Source organism: Manacus candei, unplaced genomic scaffold (genome assembly GCF_025592945.1).
Source record: "Manacus candei isolate 608988 ecotype Guabito, Panama unplaced genomic scaffold, ASM2559294v1 h1tg000014l, whole genome shotgun sequence".
Lineage (NCBI taxonomy): Eukaryota > Metazoa > Chordata > Aves > Passeriformes > Pipridae > Manacus > Manacus candei.
In genome coordinates, this window is record NW_026138062.1 from 51,170,756 (window position 1) to 51,196,882 (window position 26,127).

Here is a 26,127-nt window from a genome sequence, read left to right on the forward strand (position 1 = left end):
AAAGTAGCCCTTTGTGATCTCAATTGCCATGTGAGAGACAGTGCATGTAATATATCGTGACTGCCTTGAAGTGTATGACATCTAGCTGCAAACAGTTCCTTGATCTAGGTGGGGCTGTAGCTGTGGGACTACGAGGAAGTCAAGTGGCAAGTACATGCTGCAGGCAGGTGGGGCTTAAAGCCTTGTTTCATGCCTTTTCTTATTTCTTTTCCCTTTAAGTTTGTCTACGTGTAACCTAAAAGGAAAATGGTGGAGCAAAATAAATGCTGTTCATATTATGTGTGTTTTTGGGATGGAGGAGTCATACAGATTTACCTTAAGGCACTGTCTCCTGCTCTTAAGACCTTGATGCATGTAGTTACAGTGTGTCTGCCTGTGGATTACAGTTGATGCCACTGGATGACTTTACAGATGGCAGCAGAGAGAAGGAAAATCAAATACAAAAGGTTACGATGCAGTTTGACAGGCTGGCTTGCTAAGGTGTCACAGCAGCACTTTGAGTTACTTTCTCTAAGCATCAGTAGGGCTTTGAACTATCAACTTACTTAATGACTGTAATGGCACACAAGTATTTTAGATGATGCTTCACTTAGAAGACAAAACCTGTTTCTCAGGGTTTATGTTGTATTCATGAAATAAGAGCTGAAGTGAGAAATATTTGTATTTGAACCAGGGACTTGTTTCAGGTGTTTTTTCTCCCCATTTACATATAGTGTAACGTGAAATACCTTATCACTGCTTTAGCATAAAGAAATTCCAAGATAGATTATTGTTTGTACCCACATAATCCCAAATGCACATTCTCTGCTGATCTGCTTGGCCACTTAACACAGGCTCTTCTGTAGAAAGAGTAGAGAAATGATTCCTTTTGTAAAACACTGATTTAATTTCCCCAGCTATCTGTAAGTGAACATTATGTGGTTTCACCAACAAGTTTTACTTAAAGGCTTTGTGCTGGGATGATTCTATGATTTGCCTTTAGTAGATATTTCAAGAATGTCTTATTTGAACATGCTTTGGAGAGGCTAGAAGTCACAGCTGAAGGTGGAATTTGTGTGTCTCCGGAGTTCAAACTTGTTTGGGATGAAGGAAAAGCTGATTTCCTTCGGCAGCAGAAGTGGGGAATATTCCAACCCCCCTTTTCCATTTCTGTGTATACTACTGAAGCTGTTAGATTTATTCAGCTCAAGGCCCTGTGCTAACCTCTGTGTAAGGTGCAGCATGTGTCTGAGGCTGTTACTGAGCTCTCTAACACCAGCATTGAGGTAGAGGGGGGAAAAAAATGAGGCCAGGCTCATAATATATCCTTTGCTTTCTTGTTTGTTAAACTGGTCACCTGAGTCCGAACTCCGGTGTCTCTTCACAGTAGAAGGTAGATTTGTCAGGTAACAGCTGCCAAGGCCAGGGAGTGCAAAGCACAAAGAGGGATTAGCAGCAAATGGACGCATCAGGATTTGAAATGCAGTATTGATTAGCTCATTAAAATTAATAAAACACTCAATTATAAAAGTCCCATTACATTTTGCAGTTCTTCTGGAAATAAAACAATTTATGTGTTCTTATCCTTTCAGGAGTACCTCACTCAAGACGAATTTTAATGTCATTTTCCTTCTCGAACCACAGAATGTGTTAACTCTTAATGGACTCTAGGTTCGTCAGTGTTTTATTTAGTAAAACTTTGTTTTTAATAGGCTACTGTTTTTAAGACACTGGAAGATGTAGTCATAGTATTATGTCCTAAAAGGTTGCTTGAAGAGAAAGTGATCCAAATAAGTGTGTAATTGGACTAATGTTGCTGTAGGTAGGGTCAAAAATCAAAAAGCAGATACTGGCATACTGGCCAATTTTTAGCAAATTGGACAAGTCTGTTTCAAAACACAGCACACAGAGGGAAAACCCCTTGATTCAAGCTCAGGAACTGAAGGAAAAGTATGTGAAAGGGAATGTTGTTCCTAAAAGGGAAAAGTGTCAAATTTTTCCTAATTCTTCAGAAATATGTATATGGCCTTTGTAATATATAAATGTGATTTTTCAGGCTACAGATCTAATTGCCTTGTGGAACTTTAAATGACTTGAAGCTAGATTTCCAATGTGGCTTCTATGCTTTACTAAGTATTGTGATTTTTTATTTTTAATAATATCTTTAATAAAGGCTTTGCTTGAGAAGGTTTGAGCCACTTGACTCATGGCAATTCTCACTGAAATGAGAAATTGCTCTAGGAATATTCAGTTTCCATGCAAGAGAGAGGCTGGAGGAAGATAAAGTGGTAAAACAAAGATCCTGGAATGATTGTTAAGTGGAGGATACTTCTTATGGACACGATCATTGCTATTTCTTTTTGCCACAGAAGTTTGATAGGATTTTCTTGCCACACTGCCCAGGAGCGCTAAATCTTCTTTTAACCACAAAATGCTAACCACAAGCTTATAATTCATATTCCTGTTTTGCCCTGCCATTGTTCTCCTCAGTCCTGCTTTGGAATAAGATGTGCATTCAGCTTCAGTGTTGCTTCTCTGGCATTGTAATCACAGATCAGAGATGATAACAGAAAAGCTTTGGGAGCTGAACTCAAAGGAGAGGCCTAGAAATGAATGGTGGTAATGCCACAGAACCCTTCATCAAAACCTTTCTTCATAATCCCCTCTCTGATAATCAAAGTCATTGGTAAGGTTCTTTGGTAAAATGTATACACGTTGTGGGTGTGTGTTAAGGTGTTTGATGGTTTCTGTTAAGCTCCAAGATTCTGGAGATGTGAAAGCTATGCAAAAATATGTGTCATATAAAAGAGACTTCTCCCACTCCTATCTGTAGAGCGAAATGACAGATTTTGATCCAAATGTGCCTTGAAGACTTAAATAATGAGCTTTAGGCATGCAGAGGCTTTCGTTTGAGTCTCCAGTTCCTAATTTTGGGTGAGGAAGTGAGGGTATCTACTACATCTTAACAATAAGTTACTACCATTATAACTTCATTTTCTAGAATCACTGAAATCTTCACTGAGTAGCCTTAAAGAAAGCCAGAGAAGTGAGGGGAAGAAGGAGAGGGAACTGCAGCACAACTGAAAAGTATTGTCTCACAGTTATGTTAATCTAGTACAAAAATCTATATTTTAATTTCTAACTCATCAAATTTCTTGTTGTTGCATCAGCCTATGTGTCTTGGTAATGAAGTGTCTGGGAAAAATTGCAGTCTCTTACATTTGTGTGTGCTATAAATTCTTCTATGCAATTTTGACTCCCTTGGTAACAGAGAATGAGTAAAAATGCTGTACCAAATTCACAAAAAGCAGCAGGAGTCTCATCCACTACCTTAGGATGTGCCAAAAGACTCTGAAAAAGTGAAACTGGAAGTACTATTCCAGGCCTGCTTTAATCTCTTAGTTATGTTCCTAAACCAGATTTTGAAGAGTATGAATAAAATTAAACCTACACTTTATCTTGATGAAGTTGTAATCTCCAGACTAGTGTCTCTTTTGCCATTTCTGGGAGCCCTGACAACCAAACTGAACTTAACTTGGACTGTGTGTGTGGGAACTAACTTCTGTATTCTTCCTGTTTGTTTGGTTTCTTTTCTCTGTTTCCATTCCCCGGTTATATCTCTTAAAGCCTTGTTTGTTAGTTTGTTTGTTTTCCTTCTGCCTTTCTACAGAAACTTTGTTCATTGGCCTATCTTTACTTTCCCTGGCTGCTCCTAAGACTGATGAGAAACAGAGTACTCATACTTCTGTGATCCTGAAGATACTGGGCAAACACAGATGAATAGCAGGGAGGTAAAATATTTTGTCCTCCACCCCAGTAAGAAGTGTCTTCTTCAGGGCTTGGGAGGAGGATGAAGATTGAGTAGGGGAAGAAACCTTACATGCACTGCCTTCTTCTATCAAGCAGGTAGTTTTGGTAATGAGATATTTGGAAATATTTAAATGTGTAGATCTCCTTTAGAAAGATTGAGGAGGTGAGGGTAGGACTGGGAATGACGGAAGTGGGACTTCAGAAGAGAAAGCAAACAACTCCAGATTCCTTCAGGGCTCTGCTGCAAGCCAGAAAGTAGAACACAACAGTCTATTTCCTTGTGTAGGCTGCCTTTAAATGGAGGCAGACGGTCACAGGCGGTGTTTGAATTCTAGGTTCAATAAAGGCACATCCTTCAGTTAGAGGAGGCAAAACAGTGTCACTTGTTAGAATTCAAAATCAGTCTCTAAATGCCTCAATGACTTGTCATCAAGTGACTCACCACGCTGTCATAGTAGGGCTTCTGGCTTTCACGTCTAAGTTATATTTGCTGAAACAGTGTCCTGCCAGCTCATATTAACAGTCCTCCCTCCCAGTCTTGTCTCCAATTTACTCATGGTGGAGAGGGGATTTGGGGGGGACGGGGCAGGAGATGGCTGCAAGGGTAGATCAGAAATCTCAATACCTTGTAGACTTCAGAGTGCTGGCTTTTTCATTTGTTTTGTGTATCTCTGAGACAAGTCCTTGAGTTGCAAAAGAAAAACATTCAAAAATGATGAGCTGGAAGAATTTGTAAGAATTTAGTCATTTACTGGGTTTGACCAAAAATGTCTTTTCTTGTGTGTCTTCTTTTAAAGTTATTTGCTACTTTGGAAAAATGTCAACGTTGAGATGATCTCAGCTTGATTTCCTTTATCTTCTGTACTTCATTAGGGGATCATCAGGATAATTTCTTTTCTTTCTTTAATTCACATTATCAATTTTATTCTAGATGACCTTTGTTTTTTTAAGAGCCAATCCTTTCTTACACTAGGTACATCCAGTGGGAGCCTTTCCTGCCTTCCGATCCAGTATTTATTCATCCTGGGACCTAGTCCAAATGCCACCAACAATGTTTGTGTGGGCTTTTTTTGTCTGTTTTAGAAACATTTCGTCACATGCTGACTTGCGGCAGCGTGAAATGGGTAAATGTGCAGTTCAGGATGTAACGGTCGTGGAGATGAAAGGAATCTTACTGGAGCAGCAGAATCTTACCTGGCTTACTGCATTTAACATCATACTTGCTTCTGTTATCAAGCTTTAAATTTAGTATTACAGTGGATACCTTGTGTTGCTGATGATGTTCAGTTGCTCTTTGAATCCCACCCTGTTATTTTGGCTCATATTGAGGAGCAGTGATTTCAATAAGATGATCTCATCCAATGTGTGGTATAGTTGTGTTTGTTTTTGAAGGCTTGAGATTCTGTTCCATCTGCACTTCCTGTAGCTATAGGTAAATCATCTGAAGTCCGATAGGATGAGCATGTGTGATCTCTGTGGTCTGTCTTCCTCCTTTTTCATGAATTTATGTGCTTCCCTTCTGTAGTGGGGCTCTTGTGAGCCTTGTTATTCTTTTCAACGGGTGTGAATGAGGTGAGCAGTGAAAGGCTTCTCTATAAAGCATAACCTGTGCTAGTTTCAGCATAAAGACTGTTTGACCACTCTATGAGGGCTCTGATCCTAAATTCCTAATGAACTAAGTACAAATTTGCGAGGAAAGAATCTGTGGTTGACTTAGCATTCTTCTTGACTAACAGATGAGAAGCTTGTGTTTTGCTTTTTTTTCTCAAAACCAACCCCCCCCCAAACTATAAAGCAAGGATGTGGCTGTTGGCAGCTATTTTCCTTTTGATGTGGTCAGCTCAAAATTAACATTAAAAGCATAATTCTGAACTTGCATTTTCTTGGAGACTGAATGCATGATGAAAGGGCAGGAGGGATCTCTCTCCACCTGCTGGGAGTGTGCTCTTCGCTTGAGTCTTTTAGAAGCTGTGATTGGAGGATGAAGCTTGACACAGCTGAGCTCATCGTGGCACACAGCCATCCAAAGGCGAGGGTGCTTTTCCTTTTCAGCGCTTGGCTGTGAGCTGACCTGGCAGGAAACTTTGCAAAGCAGTATGAGTGAAGGTAGCTGTGGTGTAGTATTAAAGATCACGGAGGTGCCTGTAGGTTTGAAAGCTGGGGGCAAGGGTTGTAAGACATATGGTGAGATCTAGTGGCTTCTCAGAATTGGCCCTCAAGTAAGTGCCTTTTTACTCTGTCATTGTGGTACCCGCTGTATACAGCTTTTTAAAAAAATTATTTTCTTCTTACATTCCTCTGTTCCCAAGTTCTCTGAACCTCTAGCACCTGCTCAGTCAACTCCTGCTAGATATGCTCCTGTATATCTGAAAGTCCTTGGTACAGAATGGATTTTATAGAATCGTAGAGCCATAGAATAGTTTAGGTTGGAAGGGACCTTAAAGATCATCTTGTTCCAACCCCCCTGCCATGGGCAGGGAACCTTCCAGTAGACCAGCTTACTCAAAGCCTCATCCAGCCTGGCCTTGAACACTTCCAGGGGTGGGGAGTTCACAACCTCTCTGGGCAACCTGTTTCAGTTCCTCAGCACCCTCCTAGTAAAGAATTTCTTCCTAATATCTAGTGCAAACCTACCCTCCTTCAGCTTAAGGCCTTTCCCCCTTGTCTTATCCCTACATGGCTTGTGAAAAGTCCCTCTCCAGTCTTTCTGTAGGCCTCCTTTAGGTACTGAAAGGAGGAACTCTAAGGTTTCCCCAGAGCCTTCTCTTCTCCAGGCCGAAGAGCTTCAATTCTCTTAGCCTGTCGATTTTGACTCCTCTCTAGCTGGTTCTCTGTCTTCAGTAAATGTATTTGGGAGAAGGAGCCTGACAAAAAATGACAACATATATGTCTCCCCACTCCTGTTATTGTGTTACTCTGTATTCTTTGATTCTTTATAGAGGCATAATGCTTGTAATCCATGCCATGCTGTAGGGAGTTCCATGCTTTGCCAAGTAGGTTCATTTGTTAGTGTAACAGAGCATTTTTGGGATTTTCCCATCACCAGCTGCATAATGTCTTGCATTGTGTAACTTATATATATTTTTGAATCTTGAAAAGATGGTTCAGAATTGAAAGAATGTTTTCCCCAACAGGTTATAAGCTGGGCCCAAACTTCTTACTGGTGTTCAGCTGGAACTATAGTTTTGTTCCAAGACAGAATTAAGTTGGTTCTGCTGCCAGTCGCACAAACTTTATTAAATAATCATCTCTTTATTAAATAATCATCTCTTATACGAATGTTTAGCAGCTTTTTCATGGAGGTGCTGTGATTCCTTGTCACTTTCCACCTAAACACTGCCCATAAAGGCTTATAGTGAGCTGTGATGGAAACAAAGTATGCTTAGCTCTGTCATGTGGTTGTCAAGGGCAAACAGAGAAGCAGTAGGCACAGGGGGGAAAAGGTAAACACATTTCTTGTATAGCAAATGTCACTTTATTTCTGAACACCCTGAAATATATACAGAAAGACTTCAGCAACATCTGTGCCTCAGAATTCATAGCCAAGATAAAAACAAAACTTTCATCTGGCAGGAACTGTGCAGCAGGTATTTGGTAAGATCTGCTGGGCATGAAAGAACAAAAAAAAATTGTGGAGGTTTTTTTCTTCTTTTTTTCCTTTTTTTTTTTCTTCCTCTTCTTTTTTCTTTTTCCTCCTTCCTAACCAGGGGACATAACTCTTAGTAGCCTATGGGTTTCAGTGGGAACATTCAGGGACTGTCTTAGCAGCACTTGAGAGCCTAACCTTGAGAACAAAAGTAGTGTTTCATGTGGTTACGTACTGAAAGATGTGGGTAGGCATCTAGTGGGAATCCAGAAAGCGCGTGGGCGCTTGATTCCCTCGGAAACTGTTGGGATTTGGCACCTAAGCTGGTAAAGTATTTTTAAAAACTCTTAAATATCTTTCTGAAAATTGGGTCTGATGTTGCTAATCAGTGTGAGGGGTGGGGGGGATTTTTTTTTCTGATGTAATGGTGCCTTTGATCTTTGTTACTTTCTAGCAGATAAACAGGAGGAAATTAAAGGAAAGCAACACAAGTGACTTTGGGATTGGAGGGATTGACGTAAAAGGAAGATAAAAGCTGTATACTGGTGTAGTTTTTATAACATGAAGAGGAGGGCAGGACTGCTATGGGTTTCTGAAGGGTATAAATGCCAAAGAATGGAGAGTGTGGAAGAAGGAAACTGTTGGAATCTCCACCCTTGAAGTGCCTGTACAGGCAGGCAGCTTCACATACAGCCTCATCCAAAAGGAGCATTTTTATTGAATCTCATGAGTGTCACAGGGACGTGCTGGTGAGGGACAGAAACACTTTGTGTGGCAGCAAGGAAGATACCTGCTTTAGTACTTCAGTCAGGGTAGAACATTAAGATCTGCAGTTTTTTGCAACATTGGACTGTGTGACACCTATCAATGTCATCATACTGCACAAAAGTTACTTTCCATTTGTGCCAACCTTTCTGGTCAGGAAGAGCCCAAACAGAAACTCTGCTTTAGGCCTTGATAGTCCCAAACTTGCATTGTTACTGCTTGAACCTCCATCCTTTGTTACAGCTGGCTGCCATGATGACACAGTTAAATCTCACTGATCTCTGGTGGTATCTGAAACCTTCACCAGGAAGAAAAAGCAGGGTGACAGCTGTGCCAGGGCACAGGCTGGTGTGAGTGGGACTGCAGGTAGGCACAACAGTCTGTCTTGGGACTGCTGTTCTGAGATGTTAGGACATCACTTTTTATAACCACTTATTTTATGTCCTCATAAATACTATATACATGGGGATATAATCCATGAAGGTTAGGGTATCTTGGGGAGTGTTTGATGTTAATGGTGTAAAAAAGTTACTTAGACTTGATAAGGCATTAGCAGAGAATATCAAGTCTTAACTGCTGGAGGTATTGGGGACGTTCTCATGTCAAGTGTACTTTTTGTAGCCAATAGATTGAGAAACTAATTTGAGATGATAAATACAAAAGGAAAAATTAAACCAAATAGATAAATGTTAATAAGTCACCAGAGCTGGATGACATTCAGCCAAGAGTCCTGAGGAGCTTGAATGTGAAACTGCAGAACTGCTGGCCAAACTGTATAGTTTATCACTACAGATGGCTGCTGTGCCAGAGGACTGGGGAGCTGCCAATGTGATTCCCATCTATAAAAAAGGCTCTAGAGGGAAACCTTGGAACAGTATGCCAGAGTGTCATGCTACCAGGAATGGTCTGTAATAAGGATCTCTGAATCCACAGGTAAATGTTAACTGTTGGGAAAGAGTTAGTGTGGCTTCTTAAAATGAAAATCCTGCTGCCCAATCCCATGAAGTTCTGTGGGATGTCAGTAAGAAAGGGTTCAATGGATGTAATATATTTGGATTTTCAGAAAACTTCTGTCAAGATCTTAAGATCCCAGAAGTTTGGAGGAAAGGCTGTTTTATGGTTTGAAAGCCACATGAATAACAGGAAGTAAAAAATTGGGGTTGATTTCACTTTTTAGTGTGGAGAGGGAAACATTACTGGAGCAGCAACTAAAAGAGCCACCATCCTCATCAGGAAAAGGATAAACAGTATAATTTTGCTTTGGTGCAAATGCTTGATGCACCCATATCTTGTGGATGATGTGCAGCTTTGGTCTCCACATCTCTTGCAGGCACTGTGGCATTGCAGAAAGGCAGCTAAAAGGGTCAAAGAAATGGGCTGCCTTCCAAGAAGAAGCTAAAATTGTTGACTCTTCGTCATGGAAAGGAGGGGAGGAACACAGGTTAGGTTTTTTTTACCTGAAGTCAGCAGGTAAAGCTGAGTATGAGACATCCATCAGCTCTCATACTATTACAACCAGGGATCCATCCATCAGCTCTCATGCTATTAAACTCTTGTTTAATAGATAGGCTTAGATAAGATAGGCTTAGATTTTAAAATAGATGAAAGACCCTACTAGTGCTGTGAAGAATTGGTTATTGTAACCTCTGAATAGGTGGAATTTGGTGACAGGCTTTCAAGTGCTCACCCATGCAGGGCAAATACAACTTGCACTTTGCAAGACTCTTACCTTTGCAAGAGTCTCTGTGTGACCCTTCCTTTCCTCAGGGCTCTCTTCTGCAGCTTTTCATAGGAAGCAATTATCCAGGTGGCTGGCAAGTGTTCGACACTCCCTTGTGTACACAATGAGATTTTTTTTTTTTTAATTATAAGTGACTTATCCCTCATAGAAGTAATTTTTTTTTAATGCTGCCTTCAGCAGGGTGTGCATGTGAACTTTATTTTAATTAAGGGTGAGGAATCTTTTTTACATAACTATATCCTAGATTCTCATGAGAGAGTGAAAACAGCCCTGAGGGACTGATGAAGAGGCCAGCAAAATCAGTTGCCTCACCGATGGGAGGCCTGATTCTGATCTCTTTTAGGTTCTGTCTACATGTGGGACTTGCTCCAGGCTGGCTGACAGCCAGAGGAATTGAACCAATGCAAAGGCACTGCCTCCTCACAGCTTTATTTTGGGCCACTAATTTGTGGTTCTGGGCAGATACAGGGGTGGCTGTTGCAGCTCTGTCTGAGGTGGTTGTCCCTGTAGTGGGTATGGCTAACTGGGATGTGAATCTGCTTCCAAGCCCTTTCAGCCATGCCCTGATGCTGGCTCAGACAACTTCTGCCACTGTGCCTGGTACCAGGATATTATTTTGCAACACTCAATTCACCCATCTCCATGAAGTAGGGGAGCCTGTTGTAATGAAAATGTAGTCCTCACCAGCCAGATGAGTTGCTAATTTAATACTACTAATAATGTACTTATATACTATGTTTATTACTACTAATAATACATTAATACATTTAATACCAATGGAATTTGGTCAGGGTGGTTCTCTGAATCTTTGGGAAAGAAAACAAGTAGCATTGGAAGTCACAAATGAATGCTGTCAACTAAAATTTTATTTCAGTTGTAAAACCTGGAAGGGACGGGGAGCAGATGAGTAAAATGTTTCTGTGCCATTAGTGAGGGAAAATCCAGGGTGTGTGGATGGCCTTTGCTTGTTTATTTTTCCCTTAAGAAGAAAGAAGTGATAAAGGTGTTAAAATCCAATTGTTGCAGTACTGGAAGCGTGGCATACAAATAAAAGAAGATCTCTTTTACTGCATGCAAAAAGAAATATGAAAAACAAACCACAAACTCTGTAAAGAGGCTAATGAAGTTTGTGAGTCAGACCTGGTATGTCGTTAGCATCCGCTGCTTGTTTGCCCTGACTGAGGAGACCATCCCTTTCAGAAAGTCTCACATACTGGAGATAGTTTTACTACCTGTTATCAGAACCTCTGTGGTGCTGAAGAAGCTGAACTGCTGACAGACAGCACAGTTGTGACCTTGGAGTGAACTGCTGAACCTGGTGGTGGCTAGCAATTATTTTTTCTGAAGCCAAAAGCCTAGAGAGGTTTGGCATGTCTGCCCTTCAGAAGGCAGATACCTTTCCTTTTTACTGTGTTAAGTCAGGCAAACACTGATGACACTCCATGAGGGCTATGTTGCTTTTCTTCTGTTTCTGCTTCTGCCCCAAGAACTGTCTCTATAGAGTGTCTAGAAATTTGGCTGCTCTTATCAGAATAAGTAGTCATCTTAGGTGAATCAAAGGAGGGCTTTGATGCTTAACTCTTAATGTTTTATTGAAGTGGTAGTTCATGCCATCAATTTGAAAAGTGTTTAGGATGTAAAATTGATGGGAAGTAATTGGTGATGCAGGGGCTTTGTAGCCCCAGATGGGCATCTGCCATCAGTCTCCTATAAAGGGTGTAAACACTTTGTAGGAGCAGATCAGCAAGGAGGTGGGGCAAAGATAAGCCTGTTGGAATAGATGTCCTTCAGCTGTTCAGCAGAGCATTGTAAATGAGTGCACTTTAGACAGAAAGGAATCTGATGGTCATGTCACAGCTTGGATGTGCTGTGCTTCGGGCTGATTTTGTAGCTTGGAGCATGTGCTTCAAGTGGAGATCGACTTGCCAGATGCAGCCTGGATGAATCAGTTAGATTGAGGGCAGTGGGAAACAAGGTCAGTGTCAGTCATGTCAGTCTGAAAGAATGTGCTGAAGGCTTTAAGCACCTCAGAGTGCAGAAACTATAGAGAAATTTCTGATGGTGAAATGTTTTTTTAGAGAGTGAGGCCTGAACATTTCCATCATCTTAACAGGACAAGAGGAAGCGACCTCAAGAGATGTGTCAGGGGAGGTTTAGATTAGATATTAGGAATATTTTTTTCCATGGAGGGGGTTGTAAAGCATTGGAACCACTGCCTAGGGAAGTGGTGGAATCACCATCCCTAGGAGTGTTCAAAAAATTTGGATATGGCCCTTGAGGATATGGTTTAATTGTGAACAATGCAGTGGTGCTGGGTTGATGGTTTGACTTGATGATCTTAAAGGCCTTTTCCAACCTTACTGATTCTGTGATTCTGTGAAATGGAAATCCCATTCCTGGCATACGTGGTCAGAACAAGAACACTAAGCTGTGCCAGGAGCAGTAATCCAGATCTCTGCTTCGTGCCACTGGTGCCTATAGGGAGTAGGGTAAAGTGTTGTAATCACTTGGTAGCTTGAACCAGGAACAAACCTGCAAGGCTCGTTCAGGTGGAAAGGAAAAAGATAGTGAGCAGTGACAACGTCCCTGATTGGGGAAGTTGCACGGGAGATGGATAAGGATGGCAGAGCGGTGCCAGTTCCTCCTGCTCTCTGAGCTCTTTCCATTCTGAGTGTGGTACCAGCCCCAGCAGCTTCTGCCTGGCAGCCTGCCCCAGTGGCAGATCCCTGCTCTGTGCCTTGCTCTGGATTGCTTGCAAAATTAGCAGGGGGTTGAGGGTGGAAACAGAAAATGCAGAACCGGAGCAGAACAGAAGTCTGGAAATCCACAGGAGGTGTTTCTCCACTGCTGTAAATTTGTGTGACCTTTCTCTACTCCCTTCAAGTGTGTCCTCAGTTTATACAAGGGTATTGTGCACTTTCAGGTGTCCTGTGTTACCCAACAGATGTTTTTCCTTCCCACAAATCAGTAATCTTTTATCACTGAGTAGTGTTTTATGGAGGAATGGTTTTCTGTGCACTGCTTAAAATTCAGAAAAAATCCTGAAATTTTGTGAGCCTCTAGTGGAGGCAGAGTTGGCCAAGGGGGTGGGGGAATGAGGAGTATTATCCTTTTCTGCAGAAACTTGTGTTCATTTTCCCTTCCAAAACAGTTTCAGGCTGTTTCTTTATACCAGGCCTTCGTTAATTCATCTTACAGTGAAACAGCAGATAGCTGGTTCTTTTTGAAAGCTTCACAGATTAGAAGATGCTTCAATATATAAGCCATAAACACTGAAATAAGAACATCCTAAGGAATAATATGAAGTGAGATACTTTCTGGGACTGCTACGCAGCTGCAAAGTGATGGGTGAAGTCAGATTTTGCCTACACAGATCTCCTAAGCCTCAGTTCTTTGAGTTTTACTTTGCTTGCTTTGGCTTCTGAGACAGCCAGTGTCTGGAGCTGAGGCACTCTGGTACTTTGCTTAGTGTCCCCAAAAGACCTGCAAACTTAGCCAAGGTTTTGGGCTTGAGAGGGATGAGCTGCGTAGCTTGAATTGCAACTGGGTGCCTCTAGTTCTGTGAGGCTGTAATGACTGCAACCTTTTGAAACCTTGTTCAAACTGTTTTTGTTGCACTCAGACAGGAATGTTATGTTCTTTGTTCTGCCTCCTAAAAGGCAAACCTTTTTGTGTAGGCCACTTGGCAGCTTTTATAGTTTGATATATATGGGTCAGGGGAGGAAGCAGACAGACTGGTGGATGTTTTCAGGGCTGCTGAAAAGGTCCTTTTCAGTACATGAAGTGAGTTTTAAGATCCCAACTGAATTTTTGCAAATAACCTCTGTCTTGTTTAAGAACAGAAATAAGCCCCCAAATTTGAATTCCTTCCAACTTCTGTGCACACAAGTAAGCAGGCTGACTCTTCTCTGAGATGGACCTGTATGGGAAAGGGTTACATGTTTAATTCTGAACCCCTCCTTCTCCTGAAAGGAAGCATGCAATATCTCAGCTACCATTACTGAAATTTCATTGTTTTTCAAGCAGAGTAAAAGTGTGCATTCAGTAGTTAAAATGAAGGTAAAGATTGCCATGGCTAGGCTTCGCAAATGAAGATTTGGGAGGTTTGCATTGCCTCTTGAAACCATTGAAGGGGTCTTCCTGGTGCCTGTACACCTTTAGGTACGTGTCTTCACAGAATCATAGACTGATTGGGATTGGAAGGGAACTCCAGAGGTCATCTGACCCAACCCACTGTGCTCAAGCAAAGCTCCCCATTGCCAGATGCTCAGGACAGTGCTCAGACAGCTTTTGAGTATCTCCAAAGATGATGACTCCACCAACTTTCTGGGTAACCTGTGCCAGTGCTTGGTTACCCTCACAGTAAAAAAGTGTTTCCTGATGTTCAGAGGGATGGTCCCGTGTTTCAGTTCATGCCCATGGCCTCTGGTCCTATCACTAGGCACCACTGACAAAAACCTGAAAGTATTTATGTACACTGATGAGATCCCCCTGAGCCTTCTCTCAGCTTAACAGTTCCAGCTCTGTCAACCTTTCATCATAGAAAAGATGCTCCAGTCCCCTCAGCGTCTTCATGGCCCTTTGCTGGACTATCTCTGGTCCTTCTTTTTTAACTTCTGTTCCTCTCTCCATTGCCTGCTGACTTCAGCCCTCAATTAGTGCAAGAGGCTGTACACTTGCATGACAAGCCTATTGTGGGCTTTGCTTTCAACTTAAAGCCTACAGGTAATGTGGCTTTAAAGCCAAGACACCTCTTTTGCAAAAGTTCTCCTGCTGTATGATGCTTCTTCTGAGGTGGTGGTGTCATACACATACACAATTTGGTGTGTGTCTCCTGTGCAGTGCATTTTCTGTTTATGCCTGGCTGAGGAAGGGAGTCTGCCACAAGGACTGACTGTGCAGCTTCAGCTCTAACTGCCTTAAGTCACACTATTTACTTTGGAAATTACAGTTTCAATTGCTGCTGATAACCCAGCTGATTGTTATGTTATACATTTAGCACTGTTTTTTTAGTTCTTTCCTTAATTACTTATGTAAATAGTTTTAGAAGACTTAGCATTAATTTTGGAGAAGCTGGCATATCAAAGGCTGTGAGGCTAGCAGCAGGTGCTGTAAGTAATCACTCTTCTAAATTAAGCAACGCTTTCCGAGGCAGTAGGTTAATTTCTGGGTAAGTAGCCTGCATACAGATTCTTGGAATCAGCTGGATTGTGACCCAGCAAGTGACTCAAGGCTTTGTATAGGTTTAACCACATGAAATATCTCACTGAAGCCCCTAATTTTTAGAGGAAACTGGGGCTGTGCTTGAACATCTGTTGAAATCATGCTATCGCATTGAAATCTCTGTCACCTGGGTCTGTGCTTGTCTCTGTAGCTCAGTCTTTGCTACCATTGAGGGTGTATTTGGAGCGTGGGCAGTATCATGGTTTAATCATGTCAAGCTGCCTGGAGCTCAGGGTATGTATCATAGAATCATAGAGTGGTTTGTGCTGGAAAGACCTTAAAGATCATCTCGTTCCAACCCCCCTGCTGTGGGCAGGGACACCTTCCACTAGAGCAGATTGCTCAAAGCCCCATCCTACCTTGCCTTTAATAGTGCCAGGGATGGGGCATCCAAAGTCTCTTTGAGCAACCTGTTCCAGAGTGTCACCACATTCACAGTAAAAAATTTCTTCCTGGTACCAAATCTAAACCTGCCCTCTTTCAGTTTGAAGCAATTCCCTCTTGTCCTATCACTACATGCCCTTGTAAACAGTTCCTCTCCAGACTGCTCTTAGGCACCATTCAGGTCCTGAAAGGCCACAGTGTATGTGAGTGGCTCATGTTTATGCCAAGGTCTGAGCTGCTGTGGGCTTCTCTAACTAGTACAAGAGCAAGCAAAGTAGCCTTAAGAGCTACTCAATGGCTTGAGTGCCATTTCTTTCTCCACCTTTGTGTGCGTGAGTGGATTTCTGCAAAAATATTTCCTCTGATATCGCTAATGGAGTTCTCTTGGGATCTGTGAGCAGAAACTGTTGGCCTGTGGGACACATTCTGCTCAAGTCATACCTGTTGCTTTTGCATTGTCACAGCTCTGGCCAGCAGTGTTCTTGCCCAAGGCTTGGAGGTCACCTGCGGAAGTGTGACCTGCTCTTCAGAAACTGCTCCAAGCCCATGAGGCTGATGAGGTCAGTGGCGTATGTGACTTGAAAACTTGAATTATTTTTATAGACTCTGCAGGGCTCTGAGAAAATTAATCTTAATTTCTGTCACTACATAGAGCATGACTTTGGAGCACTTCATCTCCAAAGGTTCTTACATAGAATAGAAAGGTTCTTACAGACTTGAGCTGTCTTTAAAACCTGTCTTCCCGTGTGAGGATCATGCCAAAAAGTAAGGGGAAAGGGGAAATTTCTACTTACAGGAAATCCCATGCAAAGTGGAATAGAGCAGAAATAATACCCTTCTCCAAGGATTCAAGAAGGGAGAGAACTTCAGAGAGCTAGAGACAAAATGGGTTTTTGACGACTCCAGGTGACTGTAGTCTGGGACTTGCAGAGCCTGTGGATGTTCAACCTAGTTATCGAGCTGGTGCTTGGAATCCTGTACCCGCTAAATAAATCTCAGGCCATTTTTCACACTCTTGACTTGATTTTTTTGCTATGGTCAATCATCTTCAGACCAAAACGCTCTTAGGCTTGAAGCTCAATGTTGAGATACAGCCTTTTCATGTTAAAAAAATTAATAATCCAAATGACAGGCTTCTGAAGGTTGAGCTCAGTTCTTAATTGGTTAAGAGGTCTGTAATCTCTTTAATTAAATCTCTTATCTTCTCACTTTCTAGATTAAGACTTTACTCATTTGTTACCTCTGCAGTCTTGAAGAGGCACAGTTCACATGTGCAGAGTCTAATAAACAATATTTTACTATCTGCTCTATGATAGAAACAAGATGTATAAGCAACTTAGTTTTTTGATAGCTTAGCTTTACTCTGAAACCTGAATTCTCATGTAGCTCTGTGAGCAAATAGTCCTCTTTAAGGGACATTGCAATTCTATGGGAATTGGGACAAAAATATCTTTAAAAAAAATGGTGAAGAGGAAATCATAGACACTGACTCCTCACTCTGGATTTTCTGATAGTCAACACCTTGGGGGTTCAACAGGTGATCTGAATGCATATTGATGCACTCAGAATCCTCTCAGTGTATTCTCTGGGATGCTGTGAGATGACTGCAAGGCTTGGAAATGGAGAGAGGAACACTAGGCAAGAGCTGGGTGGGCAGAGAGTTGGTGACGGGAACATAGAAACATGGTAATCTTGGGCAGCCTTTTCAGAAGGGGTCAGAATTTGAACTCTTTTAAATACTGTGGGGTAGGAGGCAGGGAAACCTTTTTTCATAGATGATTTAGCTCTATGTGGGCTGAAAGATTGAAAGCATCAGGTAGCGCAGTGACCAGATACTCAACAAATGTCTTGAAGGCCAGCTTTCTGAATGGGCTCCTGAAGAGAAGGCAGAGGACCAGATTTGTAGGTTTTGGGAAGTGTAGATAATGTAAGAATACTGCTTTTCATCTTTCTCACTGACTGCCTTAAACTCAGTCTATCCAAATATTTTTTTCCAGGCTGCATGAAAAATTTGTAATGCTTTCTGTTATCAAAAGCAGAACTTGAAGGAATCCTGTCCCTTACTAAAGATATGAATGCTGTAAGGGAACTTGGACATATTAATAAAACCAAAATAATACTCTACCAGTCTACCCTGTGAAATTAGACATGTCAGGCAAATTGCTGAAACATTAGACCGAAACTTGGCAATTATGTTTGTGTGGCAATTTGATTCTGTTCTCCTAAAATACCTCTGGATAACATCCAACTGTAGCTCCGCTCTGATCCCAAGACTACCCTGCGGATGCCCTGAACACAGATATATAAGCAGCAAGCTCTGATCTGTGTAGTTGCTTAAAAAAATCTTGTTTGTTCTCAGAGGGCTTTCCATTTGGGAAAGGGCAACTGATACCATTCCAATTTTAACTCTGGAAGAGGAACGGAAAATAAAAAAGCTTTAGAGAAGCAAATTTTTGTCCAGACTGTGGAGCCAACTGGGTGTCTTATTCTGGCTTGTTAGGCTGCCTTCTCGTCTGGGGCTCTTTCTGAGTAGTTGACAACTGCATTAACTCTATGAAAATAAAAGCACTTTTGGGTGTGGCTTATGAACACTGGTTCATAAGTTGTCTCAATGAGTGCCTTACTGACCCGTATAAATGCACCATCTCTTCTCTTTGTCCTTTCACAATCATTGTTTGAAAAGCTTTCCTCTGCTTTTGCCTTAAAAATTACTTTTGAGGTGAAAGGTCCCTTTTATTTCATTGACTATAAAGTGTATGTGATAATTACAGGATAGTTGCTGTGTTAGCTGAGATACTGCAGTATTTCTGTAGGACAAAACCCTGCTCCAAGCAGGAGCAGTTCAACTTCTCTCACTCAAACCCCAAATGCCACGGACAAGGAATTTCCTAAGTTTTCTGCTCAGCAGTGACAGTAGTATCTGTGTGGATGCTATTTATTGCACTGTAAATAATAGTTTAATGGACTTGCATGTGATAAAATGCTATTTTGTGCTAGTGTGTGGTTTTCAATAGTATGTCAGAGAATTACTTATGCCTTTTAATTTGCATCATTCAAGAAAGCAATATTTTACAAATGTGATTATGATATCAAGGGTTTGTGAAGTGAAGGGCAGATAGGCTTTTGCTTGCTCTAAAGATTTCCTGTCTAGTGAATGTAAGTCATAAACATGACAACTATGGGATTTTTTTTTTGCTATTTTTTTTTCTTCTCCCCTCCCCCCCTCCCCCCAAGTCAGACTTCTTTCCTTCTCCTGCATTTGGATCCTCTTAAAAATGATTAGTTTCAGGGCAAAAGGCAAGCATACCAACTAATCTGTGGAAGACTTGTCATTTGATAACTAAGTGCTGCTTTTAAAGTGAAACCTGTCTTGTCTTTTCAGCAATGTCTGCTTAGTGGTACTCTTGTTCCAAAATGAGTCATGTTTCAATCCTTGAAAGCCCCACTGTCCTTGACTATCTTTTAATTTTTATTTTTTTTTTTTAAATTTGTTTGGGTTATTTTCTTTTGGTTGTTGTCAGGGAGCTGCTGGGATAGCTGAAGAAGCTCTACTTCTTCCCTATTGTATCCCAGTTGCTGCACTAATTATTTACAGGGTTACTATCTGACTTGCACGGTAGATGTTGATTCTGTTGTGTGAAAGCCCCTGGTGCCTCCAGGGATCCAAATAAAGGATCTTTTTAAGAGTTTGATGCCACAGACCCTATGCTGTTTGTGATAGCGGTGACTTCAGTTTGGGCAGGATCCACACCCCCCATTCAGAGCAATAATACTGTATGAAGCCTTTGGCTCATGGAATACATGAACTGGTTGTTGCTTGGCTCCCCACAGGATAAAAGTCAGATTGGGTTGAACAGAGCTCGTAGACATGTTTCCCCCAGGATTAATGCTCAGCTCTAGCATATACTTATTTGGTCAATAATTACCTGTTAAGAGTGTGGAAAAGGGATGAGAAAGATCATCAACCAGTAGTACACTGGTTTCCTGAGCATTCATGCCATTAGATTTGGACTCAAAGATGCTATGTGGGCAGCGATTGGCCTCTTGGACCTTGGTGCTTCCTGACTGTAAACCCGTCTACCTTGTCCCAGGTCGCGCTGGAGATGACAGTAGTTATTTTAGGGCAGTTCCAGAGGAATCTGTGGGAAAAGATGAGGATTTAGGTAGGGCTGGAAAGAGGTTCTAGAAAAGCATCTGTCTTATACCTATCTAATCATGAGTAACAACGGGGAACCAAAGGTGGGGGATTATCACACAAGTTAAGTGATGTCCTGGATGTAACTGCTGCATGACTTCTTTGCTTTTAAAAGTCAGGATTGTTTGGCTCTGAGCAGCTTTAGGAGAGGTGTTTTTAGCTGCTGTGCTTTTGAAATCAGCATGCTAAACCCCCTTGGAATTGCAAGAATATGTGCATATGCAGACAGGTATTGCTTAGATTCAATTGTTATAAAATACACCCTTGGAAACATCATCTGTGATGGTGTTGGCATGTCCCTCACATTTTGTGAATTTTCAGAAGCTGTCAGGTATTACTGTGTGGGAAGTGTTATAGGGCATTATGGGATAAATCCTGAAATCCTAATTTGGGCCAAACTCCCACTGTTTTCAGTGGGTGGCTTGCTGGCATTAAGACCAAGTACCCCTTAGCTATTGAAGGTGACCTTTATGTCTTTTTAAAGTCAAGTAGACTGAGACTTGGTGTCTATGTCTTGTATTAGAGATCAAACTGCAGGATTGCAGCCCTTAAAATTTATACATGTGTTTAAGTTTGTGAACAAGAAGTTGGTTAACTAAAAACATATCCCGTAACTGTTCTTTAGATTCTTCAGATGCTGGTGAAATGCCAGAGGTCTGGAAACAGAAATTAGCTGGTGATTTAGAGCAGTGGATGAAGAAGACTCTCAATCTGTAGGAGAAACACTGATGTTCTGAAAACTCTGCTTTTCATAAATGGAGAAAATATTACCTCTTTTATTTAAAAACGAAAACTTTAAGTTCTTTCAAAATATCAGCACAAATTTATTGAAACACTGTTTGCTCAGATAACTGGGGGTTTTTTTGGTAGGAAAATGTTTCTATGAAATGCCTGCAACTTTTGTCAGTATATTGCTTTCCAGTAAAATTGAATTTAATGTATTTTACAAGTTAATAGTTTGAAATTAGGTACCTGAAGTTCCTGACTGTCACCAAGTAGTTGAGATCATGCACTGTTCTGGCCTCTTCTGTCTATGCAAGAAGGAGGGAAGATGTTGTATTTGTTTTGGGAGCACTTAAGAAACCAAACAATATTCCAACACTGAAAAAAGAAAAATGGGCCAAACCCCTTCAGAAAGTGTTGCTGTGCAAACCTTGTCTGTCAGGAAGCTTTCTCAGCTGAAATAAGAGCCCCTTTCCTTCACCTCAGTGGAGCATCACCATTAAAGTTTGACAGCCCATCTTGGTGTCAGCCTTGAATGTTGTGCCAGGGTAGCCTAAGAACTTGCTCAGCTGGAACTGAAGCGCTGAAGCCTACATGGCATTTTCTTCCTTCTGAGCATTTCTCGGATCATAGTGCAGCCGGGGGGGGAGGAGGGAGATGCACCACCACATGCACTTCCTCTTAGATGGTCTCTGCCTTTCATATTTCAAGCTCAGGAGAACTCTCTGTCCCATCATCTGGACTCTAAGGGGAAGGAAGGGTTTTTGCATTCCTCCATACCCCCTTTACCTTCTGCCATTGGGTTTGCCATCAGGATTGCATACACAGTTCTCTTTTTTTCTTTCTTTTTTTTTTTTTAACTGAAAATGTGTTTCTTGTGCTAAATGAAGAAGCAGAAGCACCTGGAAGGGGTTTTCTTCATGCTCTATGCTCTATAACTACCTGAATTGCCTTTCCTTTAAAGAGGTTATTGACTGATTGAAGGAGGGCAGAGCAAACAAGAACTACTTGCACTTTCCCCCTCCAAGATCATAAATGAGGTCTGTGTGAGATCTGGGACAAGAGCTTGCATCTCCCAAGTACCAGGACTGTACTCCACACATTAAAATTAATAAAGAGGGTGTTGTAGTACTGATCCCAACTCTTCTGCGGATTTTCTGCTCAAGGTTGTTGCCACCTCTTTTAATTTGTCTTCATCACTAAACTGGGGCCTTGGATGCCGAGGAGTAAAAACACTTGCTTCAGACAAGTATTTTGAATGATTTTATGTATCTCTTTCCTTTAAAGCCTCCCTTTCACTTTGTGTGCTTGTAATTGCAGAATTGGTGAGGTTGGTAGGAACCTCTGTGGGTAGTCTAGTCCAACCCCCCACTTAAAGTGGTGGCAGCTGGAACACTTTGCTCAGGGTCATGTCTAGTGGGGTTTTGAGCATCCCCAAGGATGGAAACTCCATTATTTTTCTGGGCAACTTGTTCTGTGGTTTTGTGTCCATCTCTGCCCCACCTGCACTGAAAAACAGTGTGTCTTTGTTGTGGGGTTTGTTGATCTTACATTTAAATGGATTTTCCTGTATTTCAGTTTGTGCCCATTGACTCTTGTCCTGTTGCTGGATACCGCCAAGAGGAGCCTTGTTCCATCTTCTTTACACCTCCATCAGGTATTTATGCTCATTGATAAGATCCCTCTGAACTTTTTCTTCTGCAGGCTGAAGAGCTCTTTCAGCCTCTCCTCATATGCTTGATACTCCAGTCCCTTAATCATCCTGGTGGACCTTTGCTGGACTCTCACCAGTATGACCGTGTGTCTGTTGTACAGGGGAGGCAAGCACTTGTCCCAGCACTCCAGATGTGTCTCACCACCCCTGAGCAGAGGGGAAGGATCCCCTCCCTTGACCTGCTGGCATTTGTTTTTCCTAATGCAGCCCAGATACTGTGCTAGTTGACCTTGTTTGCTACAAAGGTGCTTTGGAGGCTCATGGTCAACTTGGTGTCCACCAGAAATCTCATGTCTTTCTCTGCTTTTTTGCTTAGTTTCTTCCAGTTGGTTCCCAGTCCATGCTCCCAAGCATTTTCCTTTGTTGAAATTCACTAGGTTGTGTTGGCCCATTTCTTCGCTGTGTCCATATCCCTCTGAGTGGCAGCAGACCCATCTGGTCTGTCAGCCACTGCTCCCAATACTGTATCATCTTCAAGCTTCCTGAAAGTGCCCTCTGTGCTGTCACCCGTAATCTTGCCTTTATGAAGAATCCAGGGCCCTGGGTGAAGTGTTTAATGAATCAAATCTTTCCACAGTTCTTGAAAGTACATTGCTGTTCACTTGGGAAAGTCAGACAGAGATGAGGTAGCTTCACTAGCACTAAAGGAACATTAAATACTCTGCCTTGTAGTGAAGGACGTCATTATTATTATTTAGGACTTTAATTCCTTCAATCTCTGATACTTCCTGCAGTACCAGCTCATGCCCTTTGCTAACACCATAACAACCTGCTATAAATGTCCCTATATAATGTGGCTTGTTGACCAAAAGCTGGACAAGGAATGCTTTCTAGGGTAGGAAATCCATGGGGTTGGTAAGAAAAGTGCAATAGAATGAGAGAAAAATCCTATTTTTAATTAATAGTATGACAAAGTGGTTTGTTTTTTTTTTTTTCCTCTCCAAAACTGTACCCCAGAGGCAATAGGGGCATCAACTGAAATTCTCTCAGTGCTTTATCTATATCCCCCTCCCCCAAAACCTACATCCTAGGCACAGTCTAAACCTCTGGGCTAACAGATGGTGTTGAGAGGGGGAGGGAGGGGAAACAATTTGCATCTAAATAGCTGAAATAAAAAAGGGTCATGTCCCACAGACCAGCCCCACTCACCTGCTGTTTAAATCCCCCTGAGAAACAGGAAAACGCGCTTAATTTTTTAATGTCTGCGTCAGCTGTACTTACTCTCTCAAGCTTTCTGCCCTAAAAAAAGCTGCAATCCTGTGCATCTTGCTGTATGGATTCTGTTCTGGCCCCAAAACTATGAACTCCTTAGGGATTTGGTTCTTTGAATGCAGTTGACAGCTCTGTCACTATTGTTTGGCCCCCCATCAGAGTGACTGCTACTGTTGGCTATTGTAATTAGCGCAAGCACTAATGATACAGAGAAGGTTCAAACCAAATATTACCTCTTCGGTCAGATTCCTACTCATATGGCTACCTGAGTCTGTCTTCAGAGGTGCTCTTGCCATGTGGTCCTGTGGCCTCATGCTGCAATATTCTGCGCTGGGTTTGTGTGTGTAAGTGGGATGGAGTTTGGACAGCCCTAGTGACTACCAAGCTGTAGCCCAGCAGTGATCCTGATCTTGCAGGACTGTGGCATGGCTTGGTGTTGGATGGCCGTGCTTAATCCTGTGGGCATGCAAAGCCAAGTTGTTGTGGCTTTCTGACTCTGTCCTGTGAAAATTTGGCAGGTTCAACTGAGACCTTGCTGCTTTGGCAGTGATTTTGTTCTGGAGTGTAAAGGTCACTCACCCACCACTTCTACACATTCTGGGTCTACCCCAAGCAGCAAGAAGTGAGCTTTTGTCTCCTCAGGCAAAGTTTCTTAAGGCTATGGAAAGCCTGTAATAAGGAAAATCTTCTCAGTTCTTCATAATCATGTGCATGTTCACCACATTCAACCATCCTGCCTTGTCTTCCAACGATATTTGAAGGATGCAGGCAGTAGTAGCGGCAAGAGAGCTTCACAGCTGAAGTTTAGTCTTAGTATGAAATATTAGGATGAGCAAAACCTGTTTCTACCCACCAGTTCCTTCGACTTCTGCACTCAAATGCTACAAATAAATAATGTGAAGATAGTCTAAGCGGTTCAGGAACTTTATTACTTTTGTCTGTTGACATCTTCTCCACCTCCCAATAAGCCAGAGGCATTGTTAGTTTCAGTTTGGCAGAGTGGAAGGCTCAGCAGGATAAGGAGTGGTGAAGATGATGTCTGGGGACCCACCACTGTGTTCTGTGTGTTGACCTGGTAGAATAAAATGTCTGCAGAGGAGGATTTCTATATCTGGAATTGCAAGACCTTGAATCTCTTCTTTCTTCAGCACAAGCCTGAGGGGAAATTGTGAGGTTAGCCTTTTCTGAGCTATCCAGCCTTCCCTCTCACAAGTGTCTTAGAAGAGGAAATGGACTCAAGAAGTGTCTTTCTTTTCTTTTCTTGTTTAATTCCCAAGTGTATTTCAGTATAGTGAATGGTAGTGGTTGAATAACCTGTGTGCATGAGGTCAACATGGATTTGGGCAACAACCTTCTTTATATGCCTCTAGGGAATTGGTTTATTTATTTTATAATTTAATATAGATTGCAGTTAATAGAAACAAGATTTGGTGTGTGGATACTTACAGAAGTAATTGGGCTATGTGCAATACCAAATTAAACGAGTTCAGAGCTGTCTGTTGTACTTTATAACTTTCTACAACTTTATTTTCTTCTTAGGACTTTATATCACTTGAGGATAATTATGTTTATAAATGATCATATGATACAGACTATTTGGGAATAAACAAAATGAGTAACTTGGGTGGTGCAAATTATCTACACACGTGTGCACACACATGTATGTTTGTATATACATGTTTATACATCCACACTCTTCTGTACTACAGACCTCTGCCCTGCTCCTTCTCCCAGGTTCCCCAGTTCAGTCATACAGGCAGGTTTCCTATGAATAAAATTCTTGTTATGCAGCAGGGTCCCATAGACCGTGTAAGAGCAAAACCAGAAATGAGACTATGTTTGAAATATTTCTTTTCTCTGTTTTTAAAAACAAAACTATGTAAACTGTGCATATTACTTTTTAACAAAGGAGCCAAAAGGGAAAAATAGGAGGAAATAAGAAGTGCTTTCTAATGTGATGTTTGCAGGTAGTTGGGTCAGGAGTGGGAATATTGGATTTCATAGAATCCTAGAATGGTTTGTGTTGGAAGGGACCCTAAAGATCATCTAGTTTCAGCCGCCTGTTGTGGAGACTGCCTTCCACTGTATCAGGTTGCTCAAAGCCCTATCTACCCTGGCCTTGAACACTTTCAAGGATGGGATATCCACAGCTTCTTGGGCAGCCTGTTTCAGTGCCTCACCACCCTCATAGGAAAGGATTTCTTCCTAATATCTAATCTAAACTTGCTCTCCTTCAGCTTAAGGTCATTCCCCCTTGTCCTGTCACTCTATGCCCTTGTCAAAAGTCCCTCTCCAGCTCTCTTGTAGCCCCTTTAGGTACTGGAAGTAGCTCTAAGACCACGCCGGAGTCTTTTCTTCTCCAGGCTGAACAAACACAACTGTCTCAGCTTGTCCATAGCAGAGGTGCTCCAGCCCTCTCAGCATCTTTGTGATCTCCTCTGGACTCACTCCAGCAGGTCCAAGTCCTTCTTATGCTGAGGAGCCCAGAGCTGGATGCAGCAGTCTAGGTTGGGTCTTGCCAAAGTGGAGCAGAGAGGGAGAATCACCTTCTTCCACCTGCTGGTCACACTGGTGGGTGATCATGTATGCTGCTTTTATTTTATCAGAGTTTTTTTTTATTTGTTTCTTTTACTAAGTGGCTTACTTTAAGTGGATGACTGACATTGGAACATTTATTTCTGTATCTTCCCAAGCTCTCTAATCGGGAGAGGAACTTGCTGTACAGAAAGGACCATTCTGGTAGTTTACACTGCTTTTTCAATCACTTTCTGTGTGTGGAACTAAAATATTAAAAA

General features: G+C 41.8%; 1 protein-coding gene across 8 annotated transcripts in view; it reads left to right on the top strand.

Annotated features, from left to right (window-relative positions):
* Nucleotides 1-26,127, top strand: part of PAK1 (p21 (RAC1) activated kinase 1) — a 79,935-nt gene that overhangs the window by 8,792 nt on the left and 45,016 nt on the right. Inside the window, exon 2 of one of the 8 annotated variants that reach the window (XM_051779918.1) lies at nucleotides 21,985-22,063. The exons of 6 other annotated variants lie outside the window; for them this stretch is intronic. The gene's annotated coding sequence lies outside the window, so the exon portion shown is untranslated. Of the gene's footprint in view, nucleotides 1-21,294; nucleotides 22,064-26,127 lie in introns of those variants that run through there. One more of the 8 variants, XM_051779916.1, reaches the window with a different exon arrangement.